Source organism: Diadema antillarum, unplaced genomic scaffold, assembly GCF_040938485.1.
Source record: "Diadema antillarum isolate AM-2024a unplaced genomic scaffold, OU_Dant_1.0 seq00000732_RagTag, whole genome shotgun sequence".
In the NCBI taxonomy this organism is placed as follows: Eukaryota; Metazoa; Echinodermata; class Echinoidea; order Diadematoida; family Diadematidae; genus Diadema; species Diadema antillarum.
The window spans coordinates 2,317,787-2,336,123 of NW_027271633.1; the positions used below are offsets into that span (position 1 = coordinate 2,317,787).

The 18,337-nt window shown below is 39.3% G+C and overlaps 1 pseudogene; it reads left to right on the plus strand.

Annotated features, from left to right (window-relative positions):
• Window positions 1-10,647: 10,647 nt before the first annotated feature.
• Window positions 10,648-18,337, plus strand: part of LOC139738292 (cathepsin D-like) — a 30,458-nt pseudogene continuing 22,768 nt past the window's right edge.

Sequence of the window (18,337 nt, forward strand, 5' to 3'; positions counted from 1 at the left end):
TTGTATATCTGTGTAATTCGACTTTTAGTCGCCCACTCAGATTTTCTGAATAAAGACCTTTTAATCAATCAATCAATCAACCAATCAATTATATTCGTATAAGATAGAGCCTCATCCGCGTTAAGATTTGTTTATAATGATGGTCCCCTGTCCTTTGTTCACATATGAAAACAGTATGCCTTAAAGGGATGCTATAGTATTGGTGGAGATGAGGAGTGGGTTTTTAACTCTTAACTTTTTGTAAGATACCAAGAAACCAATTATAAAATAGTACAGAACATTCCATTCTAAGAGCAATTTAAAGTTTATTTGATGAACATTGGTTCTGGTATGGCTTTGGAATGGTTTTGGAATGTTTTGGATATCTTAGCCATTTCAAACCCATTTTTCATCAAAGAAACGTTGAATTCCTCTGGGAATTGCATGCTTATTCATATTTTTCGTAAGACGTTTCTCATCATCTTAACAAACGTGTTAGAAACCTGAAGTCTGGTCTCAACCAAAACTACAAGATCCCTTTAATATGTTGCTTATTTATATTATGTTGTTAAAGGTTGATGTTGTTATGAATTGACAATTCCTGTATTCATTTGTATGTTATACTCTCCCTTTATTTTTGGCATACTCTGTATCACTTTGTTTTCATTTGTTATTGTATTTGCAGAAAGAAAATACAGAAATAAAACCAAACCAACTCAAACCACTGGTTCTCCGTCAAAGTCATCATGCTCCACCTGTATGTGACCTTGACTTTGCTGAGGATATTTCTTTATCTTTTATCAGATACGACATATAAATACGTGATCTGACAGAAAGCCAATGCAAGGCACGTAAGATAGGTGATATTGACTCATATTTCTTGGTCTTTGTCACTAGCCTTGCAGCAGCGTTCTGAATAACTTGTAGTTTCTGGAGTTGGTTGTCTGGTAAGCCATACAAAAGACTGTTACAATAGTCAATGTAGCACATTACAAATGCATGAACTAATCTTTCAGTGATTCCTTTGTCAATGTATGGTCGAATTTTGTTGATCTTACGCAAAGCAAATGAGGCTGACCTGCACCTAGAGGTAACATACTCATGCAACGTGAAATGATTATCAAACACGACCCAAAGATTTTTTGCCCTTTTTACAGGGAGAACCTGTGAGCCATCAATATCAATGGGTGGAAAGGAACTACACGTATGAGAACGAAATCTGGACGTGATATGAAGAATTTCTGTTTTCTTACTATTCAACATGAGACCATTCAACCGTGACCACTCTTTAACTACTCTAATACAGTTTGTTACTCTGGGAAGTAGTTCTGACATGTCTGATGCAGTGACAGATACTATGTTTGTGTATCATCTGCATAGAACATTTTAGAGAAACCGTGTGCTTCAATAATCTTTTCCAAAGGAGCAGTGTACATTGTAAAGATTGAAGGTCCAATAACTGATCTTTGTGGGACCCCACAGGTTGGTGTGTGGGGTGATGACTGGATCCTATTGATGACGACAGACTGTGTGCGAGATGTAAGATATGACCGAAACCATTCAAGTACACAACCTCGGATTCCAAACCACTAAGGCAGTCTCTGCATGATGGCGTCATGACTAATAGTGTCAAACGCGGATGAATAGTCGAGAAGAATCCCTATTACCTCCTGGCCCTTATCTAGAGACATTAGAATATCGTTTGACACACGCAGGAGTGCTGTCTCACAGCTGAGGAAAGGACGATACGCAGACTGTCTTTTTTCTTGCAGATGATCATGTTCAGACACATACTTCTGGACTTATGATACAGCCGCTCTCTCGACCGTCTTGGCAACAAACTTGAGATTGGCAATCGGACGATAATTCTTGTGATCATCTTTATCTAGTTTGGGGTTCTTAATGATAGGAGAGATGTTAGAATGTTTCAATCCTGGAAAATATCCCGATTGAAAGGATTGGTTGATGAGAAGAGTCAAGGTCGGAACAAGCTCTACAAGACATTGCTTCAGAACACTAGTTGGAACGGCATCAAGGCTGCAAGTTGTTGAAGGTGATTTCCTTATCATCCTTGTGACTTCTAGCTCGGTGACAGGTCTGAAGCTGAAGAAGAAACAGTTAAGCTGCCTTTGATCAGGGAAATCGGGAAAATTGGTGTCACCGGACTCCGAGTGTAGAGTATTAGTGATGGTCTTCACTTTATTAATAAAGAATTATTGAAAACGCTCAGGGAGAGAATTGAATGGTCCACTGCTATCTGGAAGTTGCTTTAAGAACCGTGGTTGAGATAGCATATCTACTTTCCGGAACAGCTCACGAGCATTCCAGTTTAATAGCTGTTCCCGATAGTACTTAATTTTAGGAGGATGCTAATGCTATCTTGTACTGATGACGTTTGCTTTCTAATGCTTGCCGATGTACCTCCAGGCACTCACCAGATCGTGAGAATGTAGTTCGTTCAAGTCTGCGGAGCTCTTTTTTCGCATGATGGAGCTCATCATTGTACCATGGTGAGTTGGGCCGACATCTGATAGTGTGAGTCACCAGCGGAGCATGTTTATCCAGAAGACTCCTAAGAACAGTTTCATACTGAGTTAGAAGGGTGTCTACATCAGTAGAAGGCGATAGAAGTAAGTCGGACTGCATGATGTCTCCACGAAGAGATGCCATGTTGATTTCCTGTAGTTTCCTCATCTTAATCTCCTTCTTTATAGGTTCAGGCAGACCGATTCGTAGGGAACATTTCACCGCTGAATGGTCAGAAGACAGATAATGAGTAGTGGTGATCTCACTCAAAAACTGATCAGTTACACGAGATAATATGAGATCCATTGTATGTCCGTCTCTGTGGGTAGGAACATTCACATGCTGCTTGAAGTTAAAAGAAGTGATGAGGTCAATAAATCTGGCAGCAGTTCGATCAGTTGAATCATCAACGTGAAAGTTGAAGTCCCGCACAATCAAGACATGGTGTTTAAATGTCACTACTTGTTCCAAGAATGAAGAAAATTCATCGAAGAAAATGGAGTCAGTCAGTTCCCCAGTACATGTACGCTGTGGGCGATAGATTACGACTAATCCTAGAGGCAAATGCTGATGAGCTGTGTGAGCAGTAGGTCCAAATGTTCGAAAGAAGAGCACGCCTCACCTGGGATAAACACGGACTTTGAAACCTTTCCTAATACACACACCAACACCACTTCCTTGGCGACCCTTGCGTGGAATATGATGCCATTGGTAGTTTGGGAGAGTAGATGTCAAATCAGCCACAGATGGATTATCCCGATCAACACCTGAAAGCCAGGTTTCTGTTACGGCTAAAATGTCGATATGATCATCAACAATGAAATCACATAACATTGAAATCTTGGGCTTAATCGATCTTGCATTCCATAGTGCAAAGTTTGATTGTGCATCATAACAGTTAATAACAACTTGTGGGGTTGGCTTCACTTTACGAGGTTTTCCACCCCTACGCCCCCTTCTGGTGCGAGGCTTTGAGGATATGCCAGGCTCGTTGATTGTTTGCCATACAAGCCTGTCCACCCAGTGATGGGAATTGTTCAATACAAGCAGTGATCTACTGTCATACCGAAATCTGTTCTCGAAACCTTCACCTGGTTGAAAAATGTCATGGAGAGGATTGCATGTGTGGACATGATCAGCATTTGAAGATGGACCCGGATTTGGTTGAATATCGCCACAAAGCAATAGTTCAACCTGAAATGTGCATTCTGCCTGTCTATAGTAAGGTATTCTCCGGCCAACATATTTCCTTCCAGTGACAGCATGATGGTGGAATTCAGCAGAGCCATGGGCAGGGCAGTCATGACATGCCTGCCCATCACTGATGAATAGGAGACAAAGGATTAACAGGAGAACGTAAATAGAAGCCATTGTCCATTCAGGGCACAACTTCCATTGTCAAGATGGTGTCTCTGTAGGCTCCCTTTGCACAGTTGACTAGGCAGGGGTTGTGTGTGGGGAATGGATTCCCACTTCAAGTAGAATCCCAAGAAGGCCAAGATCAAGAATCAGTTTCACAAAATGTGGCGCAACCAGGTCACAATTTCCAATGAAATTTGTCCAGATAAGTCAGTGTGGTATATCACAAAGTTTGGTAACAAAATGAACAGAAGAAGTTGACCCAAAGCAGCAGATAAAGATGTGCAAGAGGAGAGAGGTCAGCAGCCTGTTATGGCGCTTGACACACATAAACACATACATGAGAAAACAACCAGGACGCTGAGCGGCAGGCTGATTTATTTGCTAATTCCCTCACACTCTATGTGGCAACTTTCGGGTCATAGTTCAAGGAGAGGGAAAAGTCGGACCACTATGATAGTGACCTCATGCTATAGTCACACACGGCCGGATTTCGATCCGGGTCCATAAGGAATTAAAACGGTATCGACCCGGTTCGAGCCATAGAGACCCGCACTGACCAGCATCGTAACCCGTGTCAATTCCTGATGGATTCCCGGGGTTACGATACGGCTGTGAAAATTTTTAGGTCATGTTCAAAATTGTCTCACGGATTTCAATTCCGTATTGATATCCGAATTGATCCGGTTCGAACCGCATTGACTCGCATCGACCCGCTGCAACCCGCAGATTAAAACCGTATGGACCCTTGCCGTATACCGCATTGCCTTCATGCAACGGATGATGACAAGGTTTACATCCGGGTCTGTACGGGTCGAAGCGGGTTGAGACGAGTCGATAGGGGTCGAAAAGTATTCACTTAAGGATTTAAAGCGGATTTTTATACGGTTCGATACCAGTCAATACGGGTCTCTACGCCTCGAACCAGGTCGATACGGTTTTAATTCCTAATGGACCCGGTTCGAAATCCGGCCGTGTGTGACTGTCGCATAAATTACCCTCCGTTTCGGGACTAATCCGGCTTATTTTCACCCGGATCAAATCCGTTTTGTGACCCGGCCGTGTGTGATTGTAGCATAAGGACGACCATGCTAGATAAACAGGTCTAAAGGTGCTACGCTTGCACTAAGTTCATGGAACCCGAGAAGGCATAGAGGCTTGCTTAAGCAAAATACACGGCCACGAATTAGTAGGTGCAATGGGTAGGCCTATGTCATACAGCTTGTACAATGGAAAACTACCATTCAAGAAATTCAGAATAACATGGCTTCAAAGAAGTGCCACTAAAAAGAAATCCAGCTAGACCAGCCACAGCATTTTACGGTAACAAAATAAATGATGTGATGATTTGTTAGACTTGTAATCATTATTGAGAGGAAATATGATAAAATATGCACGCACATACTCGAGGGGTGCTGTTCGTTATTCCGAAGGTTCGCTATTCCGAAGTTTCGTTATTCCGAAGGTTCGTTAATCCGAAACACACAAATTCCCTATACCTAGAGGTTCGTTAATCCGAAAATGAAAAAGGGTTCCTTAATCCGAACATTTGTGGCGTTATTCCGAAGGTTCGTTATTCCGAAGATTTGTTAATCCGAAAATGAATTTCGGAATAACGAACCTTCGGAATAACGAATCTTCGGACTGAAGAGCCTTCGGAATAACGAACCTTCGGAATAACGAGCTGTAACCCACTCGAGTAGTGTGTATACACAATCGGAGAAACAAAGAAATATTGCTCTCTCTCTCTCTCTTACTGTATGATTTGTTTCCTTTTGGGCATACACTTTAAAGACGGTTCGTGAAACTGTTTTATAGGAAATTATGGGGGTGTTGTTGTTGGTGTTTGTTTTTTTTTTTTTTTTTGTCTTGAACACTTTTTATAGTGTGATTAGGCATACTATACAGCGATCCCTCCTCAATTTTTACACGCTTTCCGATTTCATAGTTTTTTTTTGTTCAAATTCAATTTATTCAGAATGTTCTGCATTCAACGTTCACCTCAATATAAGGCTTACTGTCAGTAGATTCGAATATAGCATAACATTTAAATGTATACAATAGACGGATAACCGATTAAAAAAACTCGGTGATTTGGAACTATCCAGAATAACGGAACAAACAATGATCAGACTGGGTAGAATGTATTTTGGGATTTGAATGCAGCATTCTGTCGGATAAGCAAATACCTTGAAAATGCAGTAGCCTGAAAACAGAAGAATAGAAAGTATAAAGTGTACATGGAGTATACATAGCGAAAAAGAACCAGGTTGTCCGCTATTCTGGCATCGCATTGCGTAATAAAAATATTCTTTCCTTTAACTCTAGAAAGGATGACGCTATACTGCATTAAAAGTTGTTGCCATTCATGAATATAATGTGCTGAACGATTAAAGAAAAAAACGGTAAATAAAGAAAACTTAATCCGATTATCCCTTCATTGTGGTCGCCACTAACATTTATATCCTGTTTTTGTTTTGGGAATGTATTTGTGTGTGTGTGTGTGTGTGTGTGCGTGTGTGTGTGTGTGTGTGTGTGTGTGTGTGTGTGTGTGTATTTTTTTTTTGGGGGGGGTTGGGTTTTTTTAATGTTCCTGCCATTGTACAGGGGGAGATTTACAATGTTAATTGACCTTTAAAGTCTCCTTTCTCAGTAAACACTATTCGAGAGGGTGTCCATTCTTTCAATTATTTAATATAGGAAAGAGGAGTCATTTTGTGTTGGAATATAGGGCCTAGGCCTATGTGCTTTTAAGGCTAAGAGTATTGGTGCTCTTTCAGAATCTGTTCAATAACTAAAAATCAATGTCCGGTGACGTTTTGGCGATTTTGTGATGTTGGGTCACGTGTGAAAAAAAAAAGAGTTTTCAGTTCTTTCGTGAATTAGAATTACACAAACACTTATTCATGTAATTGCATTTCTACTTTAGATAGTTCCCATTCTTGGAGTCAAACAGCTATTGGCTTTTATAGGTGTATACTTTCCAGGGTCATCAGTAACAAATATAGTGAAATAGCCACCTCAAAAATAATATTCCTATTTATCGGTCGATCATGTCACTGCCATAAAGTGTTACCAATCGGTATAGGTTTGAGTCTCTCGTCAATACACACAAAAGGTGTTGGAATCTGTTCCGTAGTATACTTTTCATCGCAAGTCCATGGTTTAAAGTGAAAGAACAGTTCTGGTAAGGGTTTGAGAACCCGTCTTGCACCATTACCTATTTGCTTGCAATCACATTGTATATCGAAAGAGGCTACCAAGAAACTTACTTGGCTGACGCGATTTGTTATTGTTTTAGAGTATTTTGTGATCAAAACTGTTATGGAGAATTGTGTATATGAATATAAGAACGACCCAAGTCCATGGAAGACCATTTCGAGTAAACTAAAAAAAATTTCATATCTTTTTTATTTGTCCAATAATATTCTATTTATCTGTGATGGGAAGGCAACATTGTATGTACAAATTAGAACATATATCATTATGGCAATTAACATTTACATTAATTGTGGAGAGGCCATTTTGTGTGGTGGACTTGGGTCGTTCTTTGATTCATATACATGATATTCTGCTATAGAGATGAGAGAAGGATGATAGAGGGCGCTAAAATATGAATGTAAGAATGACCCAAGTCCTTCATATTTTATTCATTAATATAAGATTTAACTCATTCATTTCAGGCACTTGCGGGGGTAATTAGGATTTATCATTTGTACACAAGATGAGTCCATGCATAAGCTACAACTTCCCATGTCAAACTGAATTTGGCCAAAAATTGGACTTGGGTCGTTCTAATATTCAGGTCTTCAATTATTCCAGGAGGATTGATGTTAAGTCGGTCTCGGGGACAACTCGGCCCCATTTCAAACAATCTACACGCAGTTCGTGTCGGATTTTGCCGGATTTAAGTTTGGAATCATTTTTTTTTTTTTTTGAGGGGGGGGGGGGTCTTCACTGAACACATCCAAATAAAAGAGAAGTCCGGATAATATGATGGGCAAATAACCGAGGGTGAAATAATTCCGAATTCTTATTTGTTTTTGTATGACTTAACTCGTGAGATATGTGTCTTCTTTCAAGTCAACAATATCTTTAATCATACTCTCTGATGCCTTACCAAACTACTCTTGCGTCTTAAACTTTGATTTTGATTTGTTTACACAGTGCGTGACATAATAATTACCCCACACTGAATTTCCACTTGCCTTTTTTAATGATTCTCAGGGCGTAGTGGGCTCCTGGGAGCTTTTACCACAACATTGCCATAGCATCAACCATAATATGCGCCAATTATGTATATTTGCTTGGAAATCTTCGCAATTCAATTCAGTTCAATTCGATTCAATAATGGTTTTATTTCAATCGTATTGCAGTCTGTGACTGATAATGTTGCACGATGTTTCAATAGAATATAACACATATAATGCGGGTAAACGTTTTCACATTTTTGATTAAACGATAAGGATGTATTAAAGGGATCGTATAGTTTTGGTTGAGACCTAATATAGGTTTCTAACATTTTTAATGAGATAATGAGAAACCTCTTATGAAATATGAAAGAGCATGTGATTCCATGAAGAATTCAACGTTTATGTGATGAAAATTGGTCTTGAAATGGCTGAGATGTCCAAAACTCCAAAACAAAGCGATTCTAATAAAGTTTGGGACCCATACTTTCTTACGATCGCTTTGCTTTACTTTTTTTTTTTTTGATGTTCATTCCAAACCCGATTTTCATCAAATAAACTTTGAATTCCTCTCAAAATGGTATGCTCTGTACTATTTCATAAGTTTTTTCTTGGTATCTTGCAAAAACTTAAAAGCCCAATTCTCATCTCCACCAATACTGTACCATCTCTTTAGGATCATTTCCGTTCTGCACGCTGTCATTGCCGCTAAACTACCTATTCCATGCTAGTACCAAAGTAATTCACTTCTTTCTTTTTTTATAAGGGGTCTTCTGATTTGACATAATGCAGTATTGATAATTTACAACACTTGCATAAAGACGCAAAGCACATACCGGTAGTGCATAAATGAAGGGGTCGGTGCAATATAGCGCTAACCCACACTTTTGTCAAAATTGAGTTACATGCATTTTCATAATTCTTACCCTTCACTTTAACCTCTGTGAAAATATCGTATTTGAATTCAACCAGTAAGATGGTACAAAATGCCTGTATTCATGTTTTATTAATGTACAATGTATGGACTTTCCAAACATTCAACAGCGATTATCTCAAAATGACTATTGTGTGGGTTAGCACTATATTGCACCGATCCCTTCAAATATGTCTCTTTGTACGCTCAAGAAAACAAAAGACTATATGATAAAGGGTATAGCAAGTAGTTTATCTAGAACTAAAGTGATTGGTCAAAGTGGTACCACGTGACTGATCAAAAAAAAAAAGATATATATATCCATCGTTAACGGGGGTAACTCTTGTTTTAACTGTCTGTGATAATCTCACACCAGGCCTTAGTTATATGAGTTCCAAGTATATTATTGGGAAGTTGTTGTTTTTTTTTTTCTTTTAAGTCTTTTAGTAGCCAAGGCTAGCGTAAGTGGGCAAAACCTTACGGATACACTAGAATTTCGTAAACAGTGAACTGGTCCATGAATTGTTAGGATGTGAACATTGTATTACTTGTAACTTTACTGTGTGAACATTTCGTGAAAAACAGGGAATTTGTCTGCACGAAACCTTTGCCTGTAGCACGCCATTATGATCACTTTGAATTCTACTCTTTCTTTGTATAGATTCTTTCATCGTTGCCGTTTGGTGATTTACGTGTTCGGTTTGGCTTCTGATTTTTTACTATAGTGTGGAATGTTGACTTCACAAATGAAGAGAAAGGAGGTACAAAAAGCAAAGTGTATTTTGCTGGAGACATATCTTTTTCTATATGGTAAGAATGAGATTGAGTTCAAAAAGGCGAGGCAGTGAGGGTATGTAGACAGATATAGAAAGCTGGAATGGGTATAGTCATTTGAGCTCTCTTGTACCTCCGCATCAGCTTGTAGTTAGTTTTTACCGTTCGCATATTGTTACTATCACTTGCCATTACATGGATGCTTTATATTCTGTTATTCTTCTTCATCATCTTTTGTTTTTCTTCCTTCGATCACATTTATCTTCATCATCATTGTTTATTTCCATTGTCAGCATATGTCATTAAGACGATACCAAAGGAAACAGTGTCAGTTTATTGTTGTTTATAGTAAAAGCCTTGTTCAATCAAGGAGAATGTTCAACGTTCCAAGTTTATGTGGATGACGTCATCCGGATGACTGACGCCATGATGTAGTATTATCTGCCTCCTTTTGCTTTTATAAGAGCATGACCTATCATCAGCATGGGAAAAAAGGGACAATAAAGTGTTTGAGACACATAAACTGAGAGGTAATTTTTTTTGTGTGTGTGCAATTTTACTCGTGCGCAAAATCAAGGGTATGCTGTGTTCAGTGCCGTATACGGCACTGGCTGTGTTGAAACTACATAATAATAGTCGATAGTGAATGTCATTCCGGTGTCACAGGTGAGGTCGGGGCAAAAAAAAACATGCTTCTTCCGTACGACGTGGCAATTCAGTGTGTTAGCATTCATTGTAATTTTTGCTGGAGACCTATGCCCTATAGTTTAAAGATCACGTTAATATCATTATTACTCCAAAGATAAGTTGGAACAAAATACCTCTGTCATACCTGCATTTCCTGTCTGACCAGCGGAGTATCCCTAGTTCTTCTGTGTATGCATTTACCTAGCGCGTTGTAAGAGGATGAAGGTGCTTGCAATTTTTCTGATGTTTGCCGGCGTGTTACATGGAAAACTTATCAGGTATGCTTACGTTGCTTGAGTCGATACATTACATTTTCGAATGTTGAAATAAATGATAGATCTATTATATCTTCATCACATCTTTATATTAAAAGAATACGACTGAATACAGAAACGTTTGAATATTTTGGTTTTAGTTACAGTGGCATGAGTGGGACCCTCTTATTGTTGAAAACATTTCGCTGAAATCCTCTGTGACTTCGTTTCCTAAGTGTAGTCGGAGGCATTATGTTTTCTGGTTGTCTATCCGTAATCCGTACATCTTTCCGTCCGTAATCAATCTTGTGGACAGCATAACTTAAAGCTCTCTTGAGTTATCCAAATGAAACTTGGCAGTCGGTGGTCGAAATCATTTTTTTTTCATATCATTAGCGAATATCCTTTAGTCATGTAATACAAATCTGTCTCCGTCAATATAGATGAATGATAACTCTTGTCTTTTCTCATTTGTCTGAGTCCTCGTGGAAGATAAACAGCTTGTTCGCTTGTTTAAAGTATTAAAAAAAATCCTCGTATGACTTAGACTTCTTCCGTATTAAACGTATGCATGACTCCCTGGAATCATTTATGGAATAATCTCGTCCCCAACTTAAATATTACAGGATTCCCCTCCGGAGATTGGACTCGTCTGGGCGGCAGATGACCAACAATGGACTCCCAATCCAGACGTCACTCGCCGGAGTCAACGTGACGTCACACCATAGTCAACCTGACTCTTCTCTGACTGTCAACCTGACCAACTATCGTGATGTATGTCCCCAGAATAATCGGGCAGGTGTTGATGGGAAATGCATGTTACAGCAAAATCAGCCCGTCTCCAACGGGTTAAATAAATCCGAATAACACGATCATGGTAATTTTGAATATTACGACTATAATTCATCCATGTATAGGTCGAAATTTTCAGTAGATTCGTCATGAGTTGATACTCTGTGGTAGCCTGTCACCTATTGTAATTGTCAGAATCGTTTTATCTTTATAATTTTCTATTTCTCTTTCCAATTCTTAAAGTTAATATCTCAAGATTTGACTTGACTACTTTGCATAAATATTTCAATGATTATCTCTCATGACAATCAACATTGTAGTTAGGTTTTGCATTGCGTATGGAGATCTATCACATTATCTTTATGATAAATTTAAATGCTTAAGCTTCTGCCAACCTTTAATTGTAGTGGGCAAGCTTTCGTCCTACTCCTGAGGACTTTCTCAAGTCTTATGCAGTGAGGTGTTGTCTTGCTGCCGTTGCTTGTCTTTGTTGATCACTGGCCCTTAAATGGGTGAGAGGGTATAGCCAGAGTCTATATTGAGAGCTGGATTAATCCTTCTGATCCAAAGTGATTCCTCTATTTTTCTTTTCACCAGTTGCTTTCGAAGTCAATGATAAGAGCCTCATCCCATTCAATGTTAACACCTCACTGCATAAGGCTTGAGAAAGTCCTCATGAGTAGGACGAAAGCTTCCCACCACAATTAAAGGTTGGTAGAAGCTTAAACATTTAAATTTATTGTCATCCCCAACCGATGAAAGTTTTTAGTATTATCTTTCTGATATTTGTTTCTTCAGACAGCGCCAGTTGAATTAGTCCACGTATTGATGAAATCTTCGTAACTAAATGCCATTTTCATTCACTTTTGGCAAATTAAGGATCAAGAGTAAATCTCTTCACTAAGTATACAAATTAAAACCACTCGTGCACATCAAAATGACCCTTGATCATAATAGGAAGATTTCTTTTTCAGACAAAGAAAAAGCTAAACGATGACGAGGTCATTGGGACTCTGTGACGTTCGGTGTCAAGGGGTCAGCTGTTAAATACACGGACAAGTTTGGTGCGGTCAACTGTTGATAGAGATATTTAAAAAGCAAAACAAGACAAAAAAACGCATTGCAGTTATAGCAGTTAACAGTGGAAAATTAAAATTGCGAGTGCATTCAGGCAATATAATACCCTATCTATAAAGCATATTGAACAGTTTTTGGCCTACTGCTAAAGAATTTGCCTTATAACATTACTGTTAACGGGTTCAATTCCCAAAAGTTACTTTTTCTTCTTCTTCTTTTTTCTCAAAAAAGACGCATAAAAACAGTGAAATTATCTCACAATAATCAGCAACATTTTTTGTTGCTGATTTTGAATTAGACAATATCTGGTTAATAGTCAACATTTCAATTCAAACAAAAATAATTCAGGAAATAATTGGCAGAAGAGGTTTACACTTCATCTTGAATTTGTAAGATATTACCGACCTGAAATGCCCCAAACTTTTGTTGGCACAAATAAAATGGCATATCATAAGGCCATCTATGTCATTCAAATTTCGTTCAAATTATAGGTGATAATATGGATTTACTGCGAAGAGAGCATTCAGAGAGAGGGATAAAGGGGGAGGGAAAGGAGAGAGAGCATATTACTGAAAACATTGAAATTAATTCCACCTGCAAAGGGTTCCCGCACGGGGCAGTGACTATGGATTTCTGTGTAGGTAATCAATTATATTAAATGGGTGAGTCAAATACCGGTTAGTAACTGGCTAAACACAGTCACGTGATGGAGGCACATTCGTTATGTTCGCCCATGGGCGAACTTTTTGTAATGTTCTCCCATGGGCAAACATTTTCACGTAACAAAATGACAGAATGCCTAGGACCGCGCGCACACAGTGAATTTGGCTCTGCGGTGCGCGAGCGAGCGATTGAGTGCGTTATGCTGGTGTTTGACGTTGACGTATTTAACGACCTACTACACCTCAATAGCATTTCAAACTCTTCGGGTGGAACATTCGGTATGTTCCCTTCCTCGCCAGTGATCATCTAGGCCTATAAATGGTGACCGCACTATTTTGTGTGATCCACCCAAAGGCCCAGTACTACGGATCTATCTCACTGGGAACACCGCCGCAAGTCTTCACCGTTCTCATCGATACGGGCTGCAGTGACCTCTGGGTGGCTTCGACCTCGTCTTCTCCAGAGTCCGGCTGGAGTAGTAAGCTCAATGTCCTCCTTTCTGCTAGCAAAAGTTTTGCTAATGTCCTTCAGACACTACTGCTAAAAAACAAAAAACAAAAACAAAAACAAAAACATTAATGAAAATAAACATAAATCAACGCATGTTATGATTTGAATTCTGCAGTCTATTATTATTTTGATGCTACATTTACAGGGTACAATGTTCAGCAGTGTTTGATGTTTTTACATTATCATAGCTTTATGTCTATGTAAATTGTAATTTATCGTGACGTATTATGCAACGTACAAGCCAATCAGTGTGGTAGTTCTAATGAGGGCCTACGATTGCACGTCACGAGGTCGACACCCACGTGCCATTACAACTCATGAGTAATACGTCCCACGAGTCACACAGCCAACGACTTATACACAGCTCAGGCCACGTGCTAGCCGCAAGTTAACAAGGCCCGCGATTCGATATCAACTGAAATCGACCCACGAGCTCTATACGATCTATGAGCTGAACACTGAGAAAATACGGCCTATATATGAGCTCGACACGAGGCAAAAAAAAAAAACAAAAATGGGTCCATGAGCTCAACACTATAGGGCCTACATCAAGGTGCTTAGTGTACTGTATACGTATTGTCGAGCTTGTGGACCTTGTTGAGGCACATTTTGGTAACTGCACATTTTGGTAAAAGAAATTTGTCGCCAAAATGTGCCAATAGTGCACCACGTCCTATACCTAACGGGATCAATTGTTACCAAAATGTGCAGTTAAAACTGGATTTGCCTGCACATTTTGGACAATCTGCACATTTTTGTAACTGAACTAAAAACCCATGGATGGGCTTGAGAGCTGATACGGTCAAGGAGTTAATTGACATGGTCCAGCAGTAAAGACAGGCAAGACACTTTTTATCTCACATTGCGATCGCTTTTCGTTTTTAGGGGCCCCCTCGGGCCCCTAGATGGGGGTGAAAGATTGAGGGGTGCTGGCAAAGGGGGGAAAACACAGTTTCATCTTCTTCAGAACCAGTGGGCGAATTTCAATCAAACTTGGTGGGGATCACCCCTAGGGGGTTGGGTAATAAGGTTGTTCCTGTTGGGATATGGCCACCATGGGGAGCCACCCCCCCCCCCCCCCCCGAGGGGATGTAGGTAGAAATTTTACAGCTGAAGAATATAATTTGTTTATTGGAATACCTAGGATATCCCCCTTCGAGACCCGGGGGGGGGGGGGGGGGGCAAGGGGGAAAACACATTTTCATCTTCTTTAGAACCAGTGGGCGGATTTTCAGACAATCAAACTTGGTGAGGATCATACTTAGGGGTAGGGTCCCAAAGTTGTAAGTGTGGGTCAAGTGCATTGGTAGGAGATATAGCATTCCAGGAGTAAGAATTCAATTAAGGTGATCAATAATTGTTCCAGGCAGCACTAGTGTTCAGTGCTAGTAATTTTGTAAAGGGGGGGGGGGGCATTTTTCTGGCATAAATGTGTTAATGTATTGAGTCTCTGTGCTGCCATGGCACTTTCATAGTACTGGGTCATGGGTGGCGATACAGTTTTAATTTGTTTTTGTGATGATTGTGGAGGAGCAGAAAGTTACCAAAATGTGCCGTCAATGTCCTGCACATTTTGGTAAATTTACAAAAATGTGCAATTAACGTTTGTAAACGTTTGACAACTCCTTTTACCATTGTTTTCTTGGTTTTATTTTTATACTGTGACTACAGTGTTATAGCTTCGTATTCCTTGAGAGGTCTCAAAGTAATTTTATCTTATGTCATTCTACAGGACGCCATCACACGTATAACAGTTCCAAGTCGTCAACGTACGTTGCAAATGGCACTGAGTGGTCTATTACGTACGCTGTCTGTTCCTGCAACGGTTTTGTGAGCCAAGACACTGTAACGGTAGGCAACATATGAAGGGGTCTGTGCAATATAGTGCTAACCCACACAATAGTCATTTTGAGATAATCGCTGTTGAATGTTTGGAAAGTCCATACATTATTCATTAATAAAACATGAATGCATGCATTTTTAACCATCCTATTGATTGAATTCAAATATGATATTTTCACTGAGGTTATAGAGTGAAGGATAAGTATTATGAAAATGCATGTAACTCGATTTTGACAAAAGTGTGGGTTAGCATTATATTGCACCGACCCCTTCATATTGTTTATTGCTCACCTCCTAGGATCCAGAATGAAATGAACTTGTTCTCTCTACGACATGTAAATTAATGACCATAACTGAAAAAAAAAAATCTATATCTGGCGTAATAACCGTAAGCAAGTCTAGTGCAAAAAGACGTTTTCGCAATCGAATGTTTGCTTGTTTGATTACTTTTTTTCGTGTCTGTTCGTTTGTTTGTTTGTTTTTTTGTTTGCTTGTGGAGAGCCCTGTTAGACTGGATTCTCTTTTTACTGGTGTCCAACATCATCTTGTCACTGCCATGAATTTAACTGGCTTTAACTCAGTCATGTCAGTGGTTTGTAGTGCCGCTCATAAATTTAAACACTGTGCTATCACATACTCACAGGACGTAGGCCCTTACTTTTAGCTAAAACCACTTTTGCGCTGTTGTGATGTCTCTAGCATCTGTTTAGATATCTCCCAGAATGTCAGTTTACAATTGCTTTTGAAATAATACTGGTCATGCTCGACTTGATATAACCCCAATAACTCATATCATGGTAGGCAATGGTATGTTTTGAATTCAATTCAATTCAATTCAAATCATTTATTTCATTTTCATTTTTCTTCCGACAAAACATAACACAAAGTAAATCAGGAATTCTATCATAAGCACATTACAAAGTACGAAAAAATAATGTTCTCTTTCAAAAAACAAACAAACAAACAAACAAACTTGAACTTACCCATCTTCCTTCATTCATGTGTATTCATTCATTTCATTCATTTGGCAAAATATAAAACAATACACATCTTACAAGTTATTGCAAAGAAACAAATACATCTTATATTCCTTTATCAAAGCTGCATAATAGCCCCATTCCACAGAGATTTTTTTTTTCTCATCGGTCACTAATCGGAAGCGAAGTTTGTTGCTTCCGGCCACCCACCGAAGTGTATCGGATCGCAGTCTGATGAATTCGACATGTTTGACTGGCTATCGACTGATCCATTTTGCTTTATGGCATCGGCACCGCCCAAAGTGTCTGACACTGACCTGATAGTTGACCAACACAAGTCAGATTCATCGGACATCGATCCTATACACTTCGGTTGGTGGTCAGAAGCAATAAACTTTGCTTCCGATGAGTGATCGATGAGAGAAAAGCTCTGTGGAATTGGAGTATCATGCAGAGTTTAGATAAAGGAAAATAAGATTGTTGTTTTATATTTTGACAAATTAATGAAATGAATGAAGGAAGATGGGTGAGTGGAATGGGGGTATAAGCCATTGTCGAAATCTCTGGGATGGTATTTGTTTCAAAAATCTCTTTTTTAGATTGGTGGGGTGTTGGTGAAAAACCAGCTCTTCGGGGAAGCCACCAGAGTGTCAGGTTTCCCTATCCTCACCTCGAAGTATGATGGCACTTTGGGGTTGGGGTATCCGACTGTCGCCCAAGTTAGCAACGTGCCCGTCTTCGACAACCTCCTCAAACAGGGACTCATTGACGATCCCGTTTTTTCGGTCTACCTTGCCAGGTGAGTCACCACGAACTCGCATTCTGCCATGTGCTTTTCCCAATTTATTACAGAAATTTGCGCGCACATGTATGGTAAGGATATGTATGTTAATGGGGTTTTGTGCAAAGTATACCTTTAAAGGTGGCCTCACACTATGCGGTTTTTTTCTTGCGACTGCTTGCGGTTTCGAGAAGTCGCACGCGGTTCTCGACCGCATGCGACTTCTCGCGACTTGAAAGCGTCCGCAAGCCTTGCGACCTCCTTGCGCCTGCTGTCAAATTTTGAACATGTTTAAAACCCTGCGATCGTCTGCTGTTGCCTCTGCGAACCCTTGCGACCGGCTGAAATTTCGCAAGCCCTGCGGTCGTTGCACTCACACTATGCGACTCGATGACTGCGATCTGGCAACCGCAACAGATCGCAAGCACTGCGATCGAAAAAACCGCATAGTGTGAGGCCACCTTAAGATGTCATATTTCGTGACCCTGAAGTAGCATACAGACAGTTTAATCATATTGGTATTTGTTAATGCGAAATTCCGATTATAATTTTTTTTTTTTTTTGGGGGGGGGGGGGACATAGTGTAAAGTATTGTACGTGTGTCTCTGAGAATTACAATGTTTGTATATAGCCACTGACAGAATATACCCTGCTGAATAAACACAAATCTATTTATTCTTGTATATATTTATTTATTTGTTTATTCCGTTTTATTTTCACAGGGTAGCCCTTTCAGCCAAAAATCTGATTTACAAAGGGGCCCTGCATAAAAACAATACAAAGAATACAAAGAAAGATACATACAAATGTACAGTATGCAAATCCGAAAACAGAAAAAAAAAACACCACACATGGCTTACAAACTCAATAAAGAATAAAAAAGAATAATAAAACAAATAGAAAACAATTATAATAAAAACCATGAAAAATATTAGATATATAATATAAAAATAATTAAGATGATAATAAAATGATAAAACAATTAAATGAATAAAGAAATTAAATGAATAAAA